This window comes from Gossypium arboreum, chromosome 1, assembly GCF_025698485.1.
Source record: "Gossypium arboreum isolate Shixiya-1 chromosome 1, ASM2569848v2, whole genome shotgun sequence".
Lineage (NCBI taxonomy): Eukaryota > Viridiplantae > Streptophyta > Magnoliopsida > Malvales > Malvaceae > Gossypium > Gossypium arboreum.
Genome location: NC_069070.1, coordinates 986141 through 998768, shown reverse-complemented (window position 1 = coordinate 998768; position 12628 = coordinate 986141). Strand labels below are relative to the sequence as shown.

Below are 12628 nucleotides of genomic sequence, written 5' to 3'. Positions count from 1 at the left end.
TGAGTAACCTTGTTTTCAAATTTGTGAAAATCAAATCAATTGAAATGATATGGCAGTGCTAGTAAATTGACATAACATTATATATAATTTATTTATCATATAAGATTTTTGAAATTATATAATTTAGTTTAAGGAATTTAATGTCGAACTAAATTTCATTTTTTAAAGGAAAAAATCGATTAAAATAGCCAAATTAGAGTATAAATACTAAATCAGTAATATAAATATAGTGCAATGACAAACAGCAGAATTTGACATATATATAATACTTTAAAAAGTTATAAACACAATTTTTAAAAATCATTTATATGTAACTCAACAGAAATTATATACAAGAATAGGCTCTTATAGTTCATTTGTCAACTTAAGAACACTTGATTATAATATGGTAGGAGAGGTTTCAATATAAAATCAAACATAATAATAACAAAACCTCTTCTCAAACACAAAATCAAAATTGTAAAATAACATATTAATAAAGTTCTAAAAACATGTCCAAAAGATATAAAAACAAAATCCAGCTACAAAACTTATGTAATCTGAACATCAAGCTAAAGCAGCAATCAAAACCAATCCTACTTAAATAATGAATAACCTTTTCTGCAATTTCAGATTACATGCCATTGTTAAAATTTCCATACCTCACCACTCTTAAGAAGCACTAGGAACGGCAGCTGCAGCGGCGTACATGCTAGGACCCGGACTTGGTGGTGTTGCATAGCCATAACCGTAACCGTAGCCGTAACCACCGTAGCCTTACCGTCAATAATAACCTCCATTCCACTGGTTTCCAAAATCAGCTCTCCGCTGTCAAAACCGGTTTTAAGTAAGCTTTGGTGCACTGCAATATGACTCATGCTATTCTATTTGTGAAAGGATGTGAATTATATAATGCAAGTTTATTCTATTTCGATTCTCTAGCAGTTGGACCTCGGAAATATAAATCGTCCAAGCATTATGCAATGAGCAAGGCAGAATTAGACTATTTAAGACGGTTGCCTACTAAGAATAACTATTTCGGCATAAATTTACCTGTTTGTTTCCAATACTTCGACCCCAAGAAAGTCGGACAGTCTGCTTGCCTATGGTTATTCCGTTCAAGCTCTGGATTGCAAATAAGAACACTCATCAATAGTACTACAATGTGGTGAAGTACATATAGGGAGCAGTCACCTGTTTGCAAATAGCACAAACCCGCATCCTTTTCCAGGTGGTATTTTCACAGAGATGACCTCACCGAACTGGGAAAAGGGTTGTCTAAGATCATCATCGCTAACATCCGAGTCAAGTCCTCCAACAAAAATCTGCAAGAAACCAAATATTGTGGTCAATTTGTAAAATATAGTGGTGAGATAGAACGAATGGAGGGAGAAGGACTCACGGTAGCATTGTTCGAGTCATTATAAGAATGAAAACCTTGTTCCACAGCACCATTCGATGCTTGTCTACCTGCCAATACCAAACCTAATAATAAGGTTAATATAGATATAATGATTCAATTTACAATTCACACCGAGCTTTAAGACAAAATTGATACAAAGAACAAAAAATCACAATATGATTCCACTTAAATGCTCAATAAGGCGTTTCAGAGGGGGAAAATTAGGCGTTTCAGAGGGGGAAAATTTAGGGATAAAACCGCGATTTTTTAAGTGAAATAATTTTTTGTGGCGTTTTTATAAAAAACGTCGTTATTGTTAACAAAAAATTATTTCATTTTAAATAAAATGACTCTGTTTTATTATGCTAAATTTTTTTATTTCTCTATTAAAAATTATTAGTTAAGTGATTTTATAAAATATTTTTATTACTATTTTTATAAATTGGTTTTATAAATAAAAAATTAAGTATTCGAAAATAAATATCGTATATTTTACTAAGAAAACAAATAATTAAATGGCTGTAATTAATTATTAAGTTAGAATTATCCAATGTAAGTAATCAATCTCTTACATATCAAATTTCTATTAAAGATTGAAACGTTAATCATAATTTTATATTATTCTTTTTCGATCTAATCTCCATTTCATTAGAGATATTTCTTCCTAACTAAAATATAACTATTTTGCTAGATGTTCGTGTGGAATGATTTTAGTTTTTGTATTTTATTTTTATTTGTTATAATTGGTCCTATCCAAAATAGATAGTTACCTATCCATATCAATCTGTTATTTTATTTATCAATGTTTTTTAAATCTAATATTTGATATAATGGCATACTGGTTATTACATCAAATTTTATTAATTTTGTTACATAAAAATTCAATGAGTGTGCCATATTCTAGTATGATTATTTTACTTTACTTAATTCAAAACATCAATTGTTTGAATCGAGTTTTAAACAAAATTAATTGTAATTTTATAATTTATATCAATTTGAGTGCAATAATTGTTTGTCTATATAAATTAAATATTAAAAATATCTTTAGTTGAATCATATTAATGGAAAGAAAAATTTATAATTATAGTTATTTTTTATTAAGTTGGTGTTATGGGTTAATCAAGTATATTAATTCAGTTGTGAAATTATTAACTTACCCTTTCACATATAAATTAAATTAAGTTATAAGAATGTATTTTTATATTGATATATATATATATAATAAAAACTCAAACACAATTAACTTTATGATTATAACCAAAATAACAATTAATTTTTATATAAACTTTTAAATTAATTTTTATATAAACTTTTAATAAATATATGAGTTAAATAATATCTTTTCGCATAGGAGTGTTAAATCTTAAAAAGAAAAAGTAATTCTCTTAACATACTTTAACAAATTGAATACTAAACCACTTAATCAGTAAAAGTTAAAATATGAGATAAGTATTTGTACTTTTCAGTAAAATTAAAATTTGGTCATTATATTTCTATTCTTAAGAATTTAATTCCTCTATGTTTCAAATTTCTGAATTTAAGTTCAATTGTTAAAATTACTTTTTATTATTATTAAATTCGTTAGGGATTTAGGATGTCGAATTTGGGAATGGGTGATAATACTTTAGGGATTTAGGATGATGAAGAAGGGGGAAATAAAACTGGGGAAAAACGGGGAAAATGTTAAGTGTATCAGGTGTGGGTAAAAAATAAGACAGCTAAACGACGAAGTTTTGAACAAAATAATTTAACATCAGCAGCGTTTATAACCTAGCGCCACTAAAAATGCACCTATTGCGGCGTTTAGGGTTTTAGGGGTTATAATTTAGTGTTTAGGGCTTGTTAGGGTTTAGGGGTTTACTATTTTAGGGGTTATAGATTAGTGTTTTATGTTTTTTTGGGGGTTTAGGATTTTAGGTGTTACATGACTTTTAGCGGCGTTTCACCAAAAGCGCCGCTAATGCTCTGGTCTTTAGCAGCATTTTACCAAAAGCGCCACTATTGCTCAGTTTTTAGCGGCGTTTTTGTCAAAACGCCGCTATGGCCTTGTGTTTTATAATTTTTGCTAAAAATGCTGTTAAAACCCTATTTTCCTGTAGTACTAGTAACCGTTAACATAATCTTAGTCCCAACGAAAACTAAAATTTAAACATATTATTTAGCGAAACAAAGGAAACTTCAAATAAATGTAATCATTCATGTCATCTACCACATGTTAGTCATACATTAACTATTTCCATTCCTTCATAAAAAAGCCAACACTGACAATATTTTAAGGTAATTTGTATAACATCTGACAAATTTAAAAAAATCAAAATCAAAACCAAAACTAAAACTTAACCTTTACTTTAAAAGCTCTTTTGAGATGGTGACTGGCACTTTTATTGGCTTAAATACTGAGGTAAGTCTCCATTAACAAAAATATTGCCACTTCCAACAATTAAAGAAGTGAAATTTGAGAATTGTGACCAAAAGAACATCCACGTGTCTATATCTCCCAAACAAACACTTCCTTTTTCTTTTTGTGTGTGTGAGAGAGATAAGAACAGCACTATACCCAAAGCTCCTGTTTAGCCATTCTCAATGCAACCCCATAAATCATAAAAGAACAGTGAAGAAAAATGGGTAAATTTTGATACATTAATCCTTGAGTTCAAATGAAATAATTTACCATATTTGTTAGAGTGAATAACACCCGTTCATACTAGCTATTAAATGTTGTCCCCTTATTTACAACAAAAAGAAAAAAAGAAAATCTCATCCACTTTAATAATTTTCTTTGACTTCGACACGTGTAAGTTAATATTTTTTCCCTTTTATAAAATAATAAGTATGATTTTTACGTAGGTTCTACTCGATTGACTTGTGACACTAAATTAAATAAAAATTTATAAATAATAATTCAATTTTTTTTTGCATTCTCATTATAATATTATTCATTTTATGTATTATTTTATACGAAGTGCCATGTTATTACTAAAACTCCTAAATTTTATGTTATTGTAATCCGTTTTACAGTTTAAAATCAATTCTGTTTAGGTTAAAAGTAGATTAAATTTTCATGATAATAATTTCAAATCTAAATTTACTTTCTCTTTTTTCAATCTTAGTTCCCGGAATTTTATCCTCATGAATTGTCGGTGTCACACAATGAGTTTTGTCCATATATTATTTACTGATGACCTTTCATGAATATGGTACTGAGATGTCCCAAAAAGGAAAAAAGAAAAAGTCCATGCTTGACCTTTTTTACATGTGAAAAAAAAAATTACAGATTGCAGTGCAAATATAGACTTTCAACTAGTTTTCTTTTATCAACTTAATGCATTGATAGCAGAAGTGTTCATGTGTGAAGTATTAGTACAATATTAACTGTTTAACTTTATACGAAATATTAATTTGAAAATCATTTTTACTCATTGGATTAAATTGAAAATAATTTTTTAAATCAATTTTTATTAAATTAAATGAAAGATGATTGTGTTAGCCATAAATTGTTTTACATCAAATTATAGTTAGAGTCTTCTACTATTTTTAAATTTAGAATTCAATATCTATACTTTTGATATAATTTGGTTCTTTCACATAATATCATTAATTAGCGAAATAATTGATACTCTTATTTAATCTAGTTAAAATGTTGAGGTCGGATTTTTCTTAAAAACACCTGTTCTAGCTACATAAAGAAATATATATTTTGTATTAGAAAAATATTTTAAGAGAAATTTGTGTCATCATTTTTATAGAAATAGTTAAGGATGTTAATTATTTAGATTCACTAATGTCATTTTAAAAGTAAATGACCAAATTACGTCAATTAAAATATAAAGATCAAATCTCAAATGTAAGCATAATAGAGAATTTGAAACTACAATTTTACCATTACCTTATAATTACTACAAAAAGTAAAAAAGAAAAGAAAAATAGTCATCTCATTGTTAGCCCAACTACGTAACACCCTTATTAATTTCGATAGTTGACGTGAATTTAAAAAAAAGTACTTATTCCAATTCATCATGTCAAAATAAATTTTTGTTAAAATAATATTTTAAAAAATAAATCCACGTGAAAAAATAGTTGAAGTAGTCAATAATATTAAATATTTAGATTAACTTATAATATTATAAAGTATATAAACTAAATTATGTTAAAAATTAAATTAAAATTAAATATTAATTTTAGACATAATAGAGGATCAAAATTGAAATATTACCATTTTCTTATAATGTGGAAAAATAAAATTAATGTAACACATGTCAACGAAGAGGCCTCCTATATAAAATATTAAATCCCAATTTAATGGGATATAAAATTTCGCAAAGTGAACTCAAGCAGTATATTCATTGATTGAAGTAAGTTAATTTATATGCAAAATGGGTTCTATTCACATATTCACTTGTGTGGTAGCGTAGTGTGAGCATGTGTGTAGAAACGAATCTTAAATATTTTTATTTGGGGCCAAAATTGAATTATAAGTTTTTAAGAAGTTAAAGTTTAACTTTATCTTATACTAACTTTTGATTTCATCAATTTTGAAAGGATTGAATAGAAATTCTTTCATTTGGGTCAAAATGCATTTTTTTTCACAATAACTTTTATTTTTTATAATTTATTAAGGACCACAACATAATTTTTTATTTAAGAGAGGGCCAACCTATCTATTTTTTCACAATAACTTTTATTTTTATAATTTATTAAGGAACCGCAACATAATTTTTATTTAAGAGAGGGCCAACCTATCTATTTTTTCACAATAACTTTTATTTTTATAATTTATTAAGTGACCACAACATAATTTTTTATTTAAGAGAGGGCCAACCTATCTATTTATTCACAATAACTTTTATTTTTATAATTTATTAAGGGACCACAACATAATTTTTTATTTAAGAGAGGGCCAACCTATCTACTCCCTCTAAATTTACTGGTGTGTGAGTTTAAATTTGTTGAAAGAAAAATTTTAATGATGGGACACTGAATACTTTATATATGTCAATGTTTGTATCTTTTATCAATTTGGCTTTTTAATTAAATTTAATTATCAATATTTTAAAATAAATAAAATTATTTTTAATGGAAATATTAATTAAAACATTAATTTTTTAACGGTATTAGCAGGACAACCCCAACTGCATGGTAGTCCACGATATTTCATGCTAACATGACATTATTTGTCTTATGTGTTATGCCAATATATAATTTAAAAATTTAAAATTAAAAATAAATAAATAATTATAAAGAGTTCATAAAAATTAAAAAATAGCATGAAGTACATGTTAATTGCCATGCGGCTACCATTTCTAAAGATTTAATATTGTAGTCAATATTTCCGTTAAAAAAATTCTATTCTTTTAAAATATTGAAGATCAAAATTAACTTAAAAATAGAATAAAATTTAAATTCAAAAAATATAAATATTAAAAATTAAATATGATATTATGCATCTTCTTCCTCACAATTATTGCTGTGGTTGATTGTTTGGTTACTTTACCTTAATGGTTTTCAATTTCAAAACTTGACTTTAATAGGAGGTAAAAGAAACAAAAAAAGTAAATTTTAGTTCAAATAATTAATATCTTTATTAAATTTTGGTAATTAATATAAATTTTAAAAAAAATATTTCGACTCATCATATTAAAATAATTTTCTTTGTTTGAATAATATTTTAAAAATAAATTCATATAAAAAATTAGTTAAAATAATCAACAATATTAAATACTTAGACTAATTAATAATATTATAAAGTATATAGATCGAATTATATTAAAAATTAAATATTAATTTTAAATATAGTAGAGGGACCAAAATTAAAATATTACCATTTCCTTATAATGTGAAAAAGTAAAGAATGACGGTACACATGTCAACGCGTATGCCTTCCAGATAAATAAATTTAAATTTATGTATATAGAATTCAAGCAGTGAGTTGATTGAAGAAAGTTCTTCTATATCCAGGACAGGTTTCATCCACGTGTGTGCAGGCGTGAATCTTAAATTTTCTTACTGGTGTTGAAATTGAATTATAAAATTTTATAAGGTTGGAAGTATAATTTTATCTTATATTAATTTATAATATCATCACTTTTAAAATATTTTATTTTAGGGGTTAAAATGTATTTTTTCACATAGTAATTTTTATTTCTATTATTTATTAAGGACCAAAACAATTTTTTTGAGAGGGGCAAAGGCCCTGCCTGCTCTCTCTAAATTCGTCTTGCGTTTGTGGGTGTGTAAATTTGAGTTTGTATTGTATTGTATAAGAAAGATCCTTTTAAATGCAAATTGTTGAAAGAAAAATTTCAGTGATGGGGTAGCGACTAGCGACCATTATATAAATATTAATGTTTGTATCTTTTATCAATTTGACTTTAATTATTAATGTTTTAAAATAAATCAAATTATTTTTAATAAAATGTTAATTAAAACATCAATTTTTTAATAATATTGATGTAAGATTGAATCGTTCGGCACATGAATTCTTGAATTCAATTAAAATAACTTTAGTTAGAGTAAATTAAATCGTTTTCACATTAATTATTTATCATAAAGGCCTCATGTGCTTTCTTTTATGACAACTGTCCATAATTTTTTTTCTTTTACATTTTTAATGCAATGATTATATTTCAATTGGGTTCCTTTATTTCCTTTTACATTTAATACAAATGATTAAATTTCAAATTCGGTCCTTATATTACAATCAAATTTAAAATTTAATCTTTATGTTTTAACATAAGAATGTCACAGCGGAAAGTGTAATAAAAATTTTAATAATGTTAACAATTGAACTTAAATTTTAAATTTGAAAAATATGATGGCTCAATTCAAATATACAGAAAGTATAGAAATTTAAAACATATTGTAAGCTTTAAATTTTAACTCTATAATTTAACCAAAAGATAATTAACCCAATGCAAGGTGTAGGTTAAGAACCATACTAGTATAAAGTAATTTCAAATGTTCAAAAATAATTGACGAAATGTAAGTTTAGATAACAATCTAGATTGATAAAAAAGTATAATATACCGAAAAGAGAAAACCAACCAAATTCAGAGGTTAAAATGTGAATTATCTCAATTTTATTCTAAGAACCCTTTGCCGAAGATTTATTTAAATAGATGTAATTTATTTTAGAATATAATAAAATAATAATTAAATAATTAAAGAAACATTTGACATTATCTTAAATTGTTTATATCGTTTTTTATTCCATCGATAATGAACAAATAATTATTCGACTTTTTAATAATACGATTATTCAATTTTTAAAATTAATGAAGAGCACCAAAACAAATGAATATGACTTACATTTTTATTAGGATGTTTGAATTAGATTAGATTAGTTGGATTAGAGATCAATCAGAGTACGGGTTCGAATTTATTAAATTAGAAATCAATACCAACTAATTGAATCTAATGTTAAATTACTATAAATATAAATTTATGTATATAAAATATTAAATCAATATAAAATTCTGCAAAGTGAGCTGAAGTTATAAACCCATTGACTGAAATAATTTCATCTATATTTAAGACGAGTTCGATCCATAGATTCATTTGTATAATAACATAATATATGCATATGTGTGTGCAAGTGCGAATCGTGAATTTTTGGGTGGCAAGCTGGTGATGTGAGCGTTTTTGTTTTCAAAGCTTATAATTTTTTTTTGAGTCTTCTCCTATATAGTGCGTTGCAGTTTTGTTAATAAAATTTTATTTCCTGAGAAAAGGAAAATAAAAAGAATTAAAATTTAATTATAAATTATTTAAGTCTTAATTATATATATTCAATCGATCCTTCATTAACTTAACACAACTTTATATGAATAGCATTTAAAACTGATACAATGAATAAATGAAAATAATAAAAGAAAAATAGATTGTATGTATTACTATCTACACTAAATGAATTTTATTAGACATAATAGAAGGATCAAAATTAAAATATTACCATTTTCTTATAATATGGAAAAATAAAGATTAATGTAACACATGTCAACAAAGAGGCCTTCTATATAAAATATTAAATCCCAATTTAATGGGATATAAAATTCCGCAAAGTGAAATCAAGCAATATATTCTTTGATTGAAGTAAGTTAATTTATACCCAAGATGGGTTCTATTCACATATTCAGTTGTGTGGTAGTGTAATGTGAGCATGTGTGTAGAAACGAATCTTAAATATTTTTATGAGGGGCCAAAATTGAATTATATGTTTTTAAGAAGTTAAAGTTTAACTTTATCTTACATTAACTTTTGATTTTATCACTTTTTGAAAGGATTGAATAGAAATTTTTTCATTTGGGTTAAAATGCATTTTTTTTTCTTATTTTTATAATTTATTAAGGGGCCACAACATAATTTTTTATTTAAGAGAGGTCCAAGGTCCCTACTTGCTCCCTCTAAATTTACTCGTGTGTTGGTTAAAATTTGTTGAAAGAAAAATTTTAATGATGGGATAGTAAGTAGTTTATAAATGCCAATGTTTATATTTTTATCAATTTGGCTCTTTTAGCTAAATTTAATTATTAATATTTTAAAATGAGAAAAATTATTTTTAATGAAAATGTTAACTAAAACATTAATTTTTTAACGATATTAGCATGACAACCACAACCCGCATGGTATTCCACGTATATTTTATGTTGACATGACATTATTTGTTTTATGTGTTATGCCAATAAATAATTTAAAAATTAAAAATTAGAAAATAAAGAAAAAATTATAAAGAGTTCATAAAAAAAAAATAGCATGAAGTACATGTTAATTGCCATGCGGGTTACCATTTCTAAAGATTTAACATTGTATTCAATAATTCCGTTAAAAAATAATTCGATTCTTTTTAAAAGATTGAAGATCAAAATTAACTTAAAAATAGAATAAAAGTTAAATTCAAAAAATATAAATATTAAAAATTAAATCTGATATTATGCTTCTTCTTTGTCACAATTATTGCTGTGGTTGATTGTTTGGTTACTTTACCTTAATGGTTTTCAATTTCAAAACTTGACTTTAATAGAAATTATCTTACATTAATTTATATTATCATCACTTTTGAAAGGATAAAATAGAAATCTTTTATTCTGAGGTTAAAATGTACTTTGTTCACATAGCAATTTTTATTTCTGTCATTTATTGAGGGACCAAAACATAATTTTTTATTTGAGAAGGGATTAAGGCCCTACCTGCTTCCTCTAAATTCGTCCTGCATTTGGTTATGTTACCTTAGTGGTTTTCAATTTCAAAACTTGACTTTAGTACGAGGTGAAAAGAAATAAACAAAAAGTCATGTTAGTTCAAATAATTAGTATCTTTATTAAATTTCGTAACTAACATAAATTTAAAAATAATACTTATTCCGACTCATCATGTCAAAATAATGTTTTTGTTAGAATAATATTTTAAAAATAAATGCACTTAAAAAATTGGTTGAAGTAGATGTTAAAATTAAATTATAAAATTAAATATTAATTTTAAATATAGTAGAAGGATCAAAATTCAAATATTACCATTTTGGTGAAAAAAAGTAAAGAATAATGGAATACATGTCAACGCAGAGGCCTTCCAAGTAAACAATAATTTTACGTATATAAAATTCTGCAAACTGAACTTAAACAGTAAGATGATTGATTGAAGTAAGTTACTCTATATCCAAGACAGGTTTGATCCATATATTCACCAACCTCGTAGTGTAGTGTGTGCATGCATGTGTGTGTCGGGGTGAATTTTAAAATTTTTTTATGGGCCTCGAAATTAAATTATAAATTTTTATGAAATTAAAGTGTGATTTTATCTTAAATTAATTTATGATATAAATATTTTAAAAAGACTAAATAGAAATCTTTTCATTTCGAGGGTTAAAATGTATTTTTTACATTGTAACTTTTATTTCTATAATTTATTAAGAGATTAAAACATAATTTTTTATTTGAGAGCGAGTTAATATCCTACCTACTCCCTCTAAATTCATCCCGTTTGTGGGTGTGTAAGTTTGAATTTGTATTGTATAAAAAAATTCTTTTAACGCAAATCGTTGAAAGAAAAATTTTAGTGATGGGGCAGCGATCACATTATAAAGGCCAATATTTATATTTTTTTATCAATTTAAAATTTTTAATTAAATGTAATTATTAATATTTTAAAATAAATCAAATTATTTTTAATGAAAATATTGATTAAAATATTAAAATTTTAATAATATTGGCGTAAAATTAAAAGCGTTCGGCACATGAATTCTTGAAATCAATTAAAATAAATTTAGTTAGAGTCTTGTTTCACAGTAATTATTTATCATAAAAACTACAGCAAAACAAGTTTTTAGCGACTTTTTTTTGGGCCTATAGTAGCGTTTTTACAAGCACAACAAAAAAATATCACTACAGATAACGCCGCTAAATTTTACCGTGTTTATGTGGAAAAACGGAACTATAGAACAAGACTTTTAACGGTGTTTTTCAAAAAGCGCAATCATTAAATTTCAATTAGGTTATTTTATGCGGAAAAAGGCCCTATTTCCTTTCTCTTATGACAAGTGTCTATAATCTTTTTTTTTTTTTTGCATTATTAATGCAATGATTATATTTCAATTGGGTTCTTTTAGATTTTATACAAATGGTTAAATTTCAATTTCGGTCCTTATATTACAATTAAATTTGAGATTCTATCTTTATACTTTAACAAAAGAATGTTACAACGGAAAATTTAATGGAAGAATTTTAATAATGTTAACAACTAAATTTAAATTTTTAAATTTGAAAAGTATGATGGCTCAATTCAAATATACAGAGAGTATAGAAATTTAAAGCATATTGCAAGCTTTAAATTTTAATTTTATAATTTAACTAAAAGAATAATTAATCCAATGCAAAGTGTAGGTTAAGAACCATATTGGTATAAAGTAATTTCAAAGGTTCAAAAATAACTGACAGAGTTTAGATAACAATCTAGATTGATAAAAAAAAGTTACATGCTGAAAAGGGAAAAACAATCAAATTTAAAGGTTAAAATGTGAATTATCACAAATTTATTCTAAGATCCTCTTTTTCGAAGATTTGATTGAAATGATTGAGCTAAAATACAAAAATTATAGTGTTTTGAGTTCAAATCTCATAATAAACGAAGTAAAAATATAAAAGAGTCTTACGAATATAAATTTATGAAAAATTTAAAAATATATAAACAGTTATAAACATCTCCTTTTTCAAATAAATTGAATTTATATTTTCAACATAATAAATGAAGTAAAAGAAA

The 12628-nt window shown here is 25.1% G+C and overlaps 1 long non-coding RNA gene across 1 annotated transcript; it reads right to left on the bottom strand.

The window, feature by feature from the left end:
* Positions 1-436: 436 nt before the first annotated feature.
* On the bottom strand, positions 437-1614 carry LOC108482103 (uncharacterized). Its single transcript, XR_008280196.1, has 3 exons — positions 1382-1614; positions 1033-1304; positions 437-807 (listed from the first exon to the last, which is right to left on the bottom strand). It is a non-coding gene; the product is annotated as an uncharacterized LOC108482103 (long non-coding RNA).
* Positions 1615-12628: the final 11014 nt, after the last annotated feature.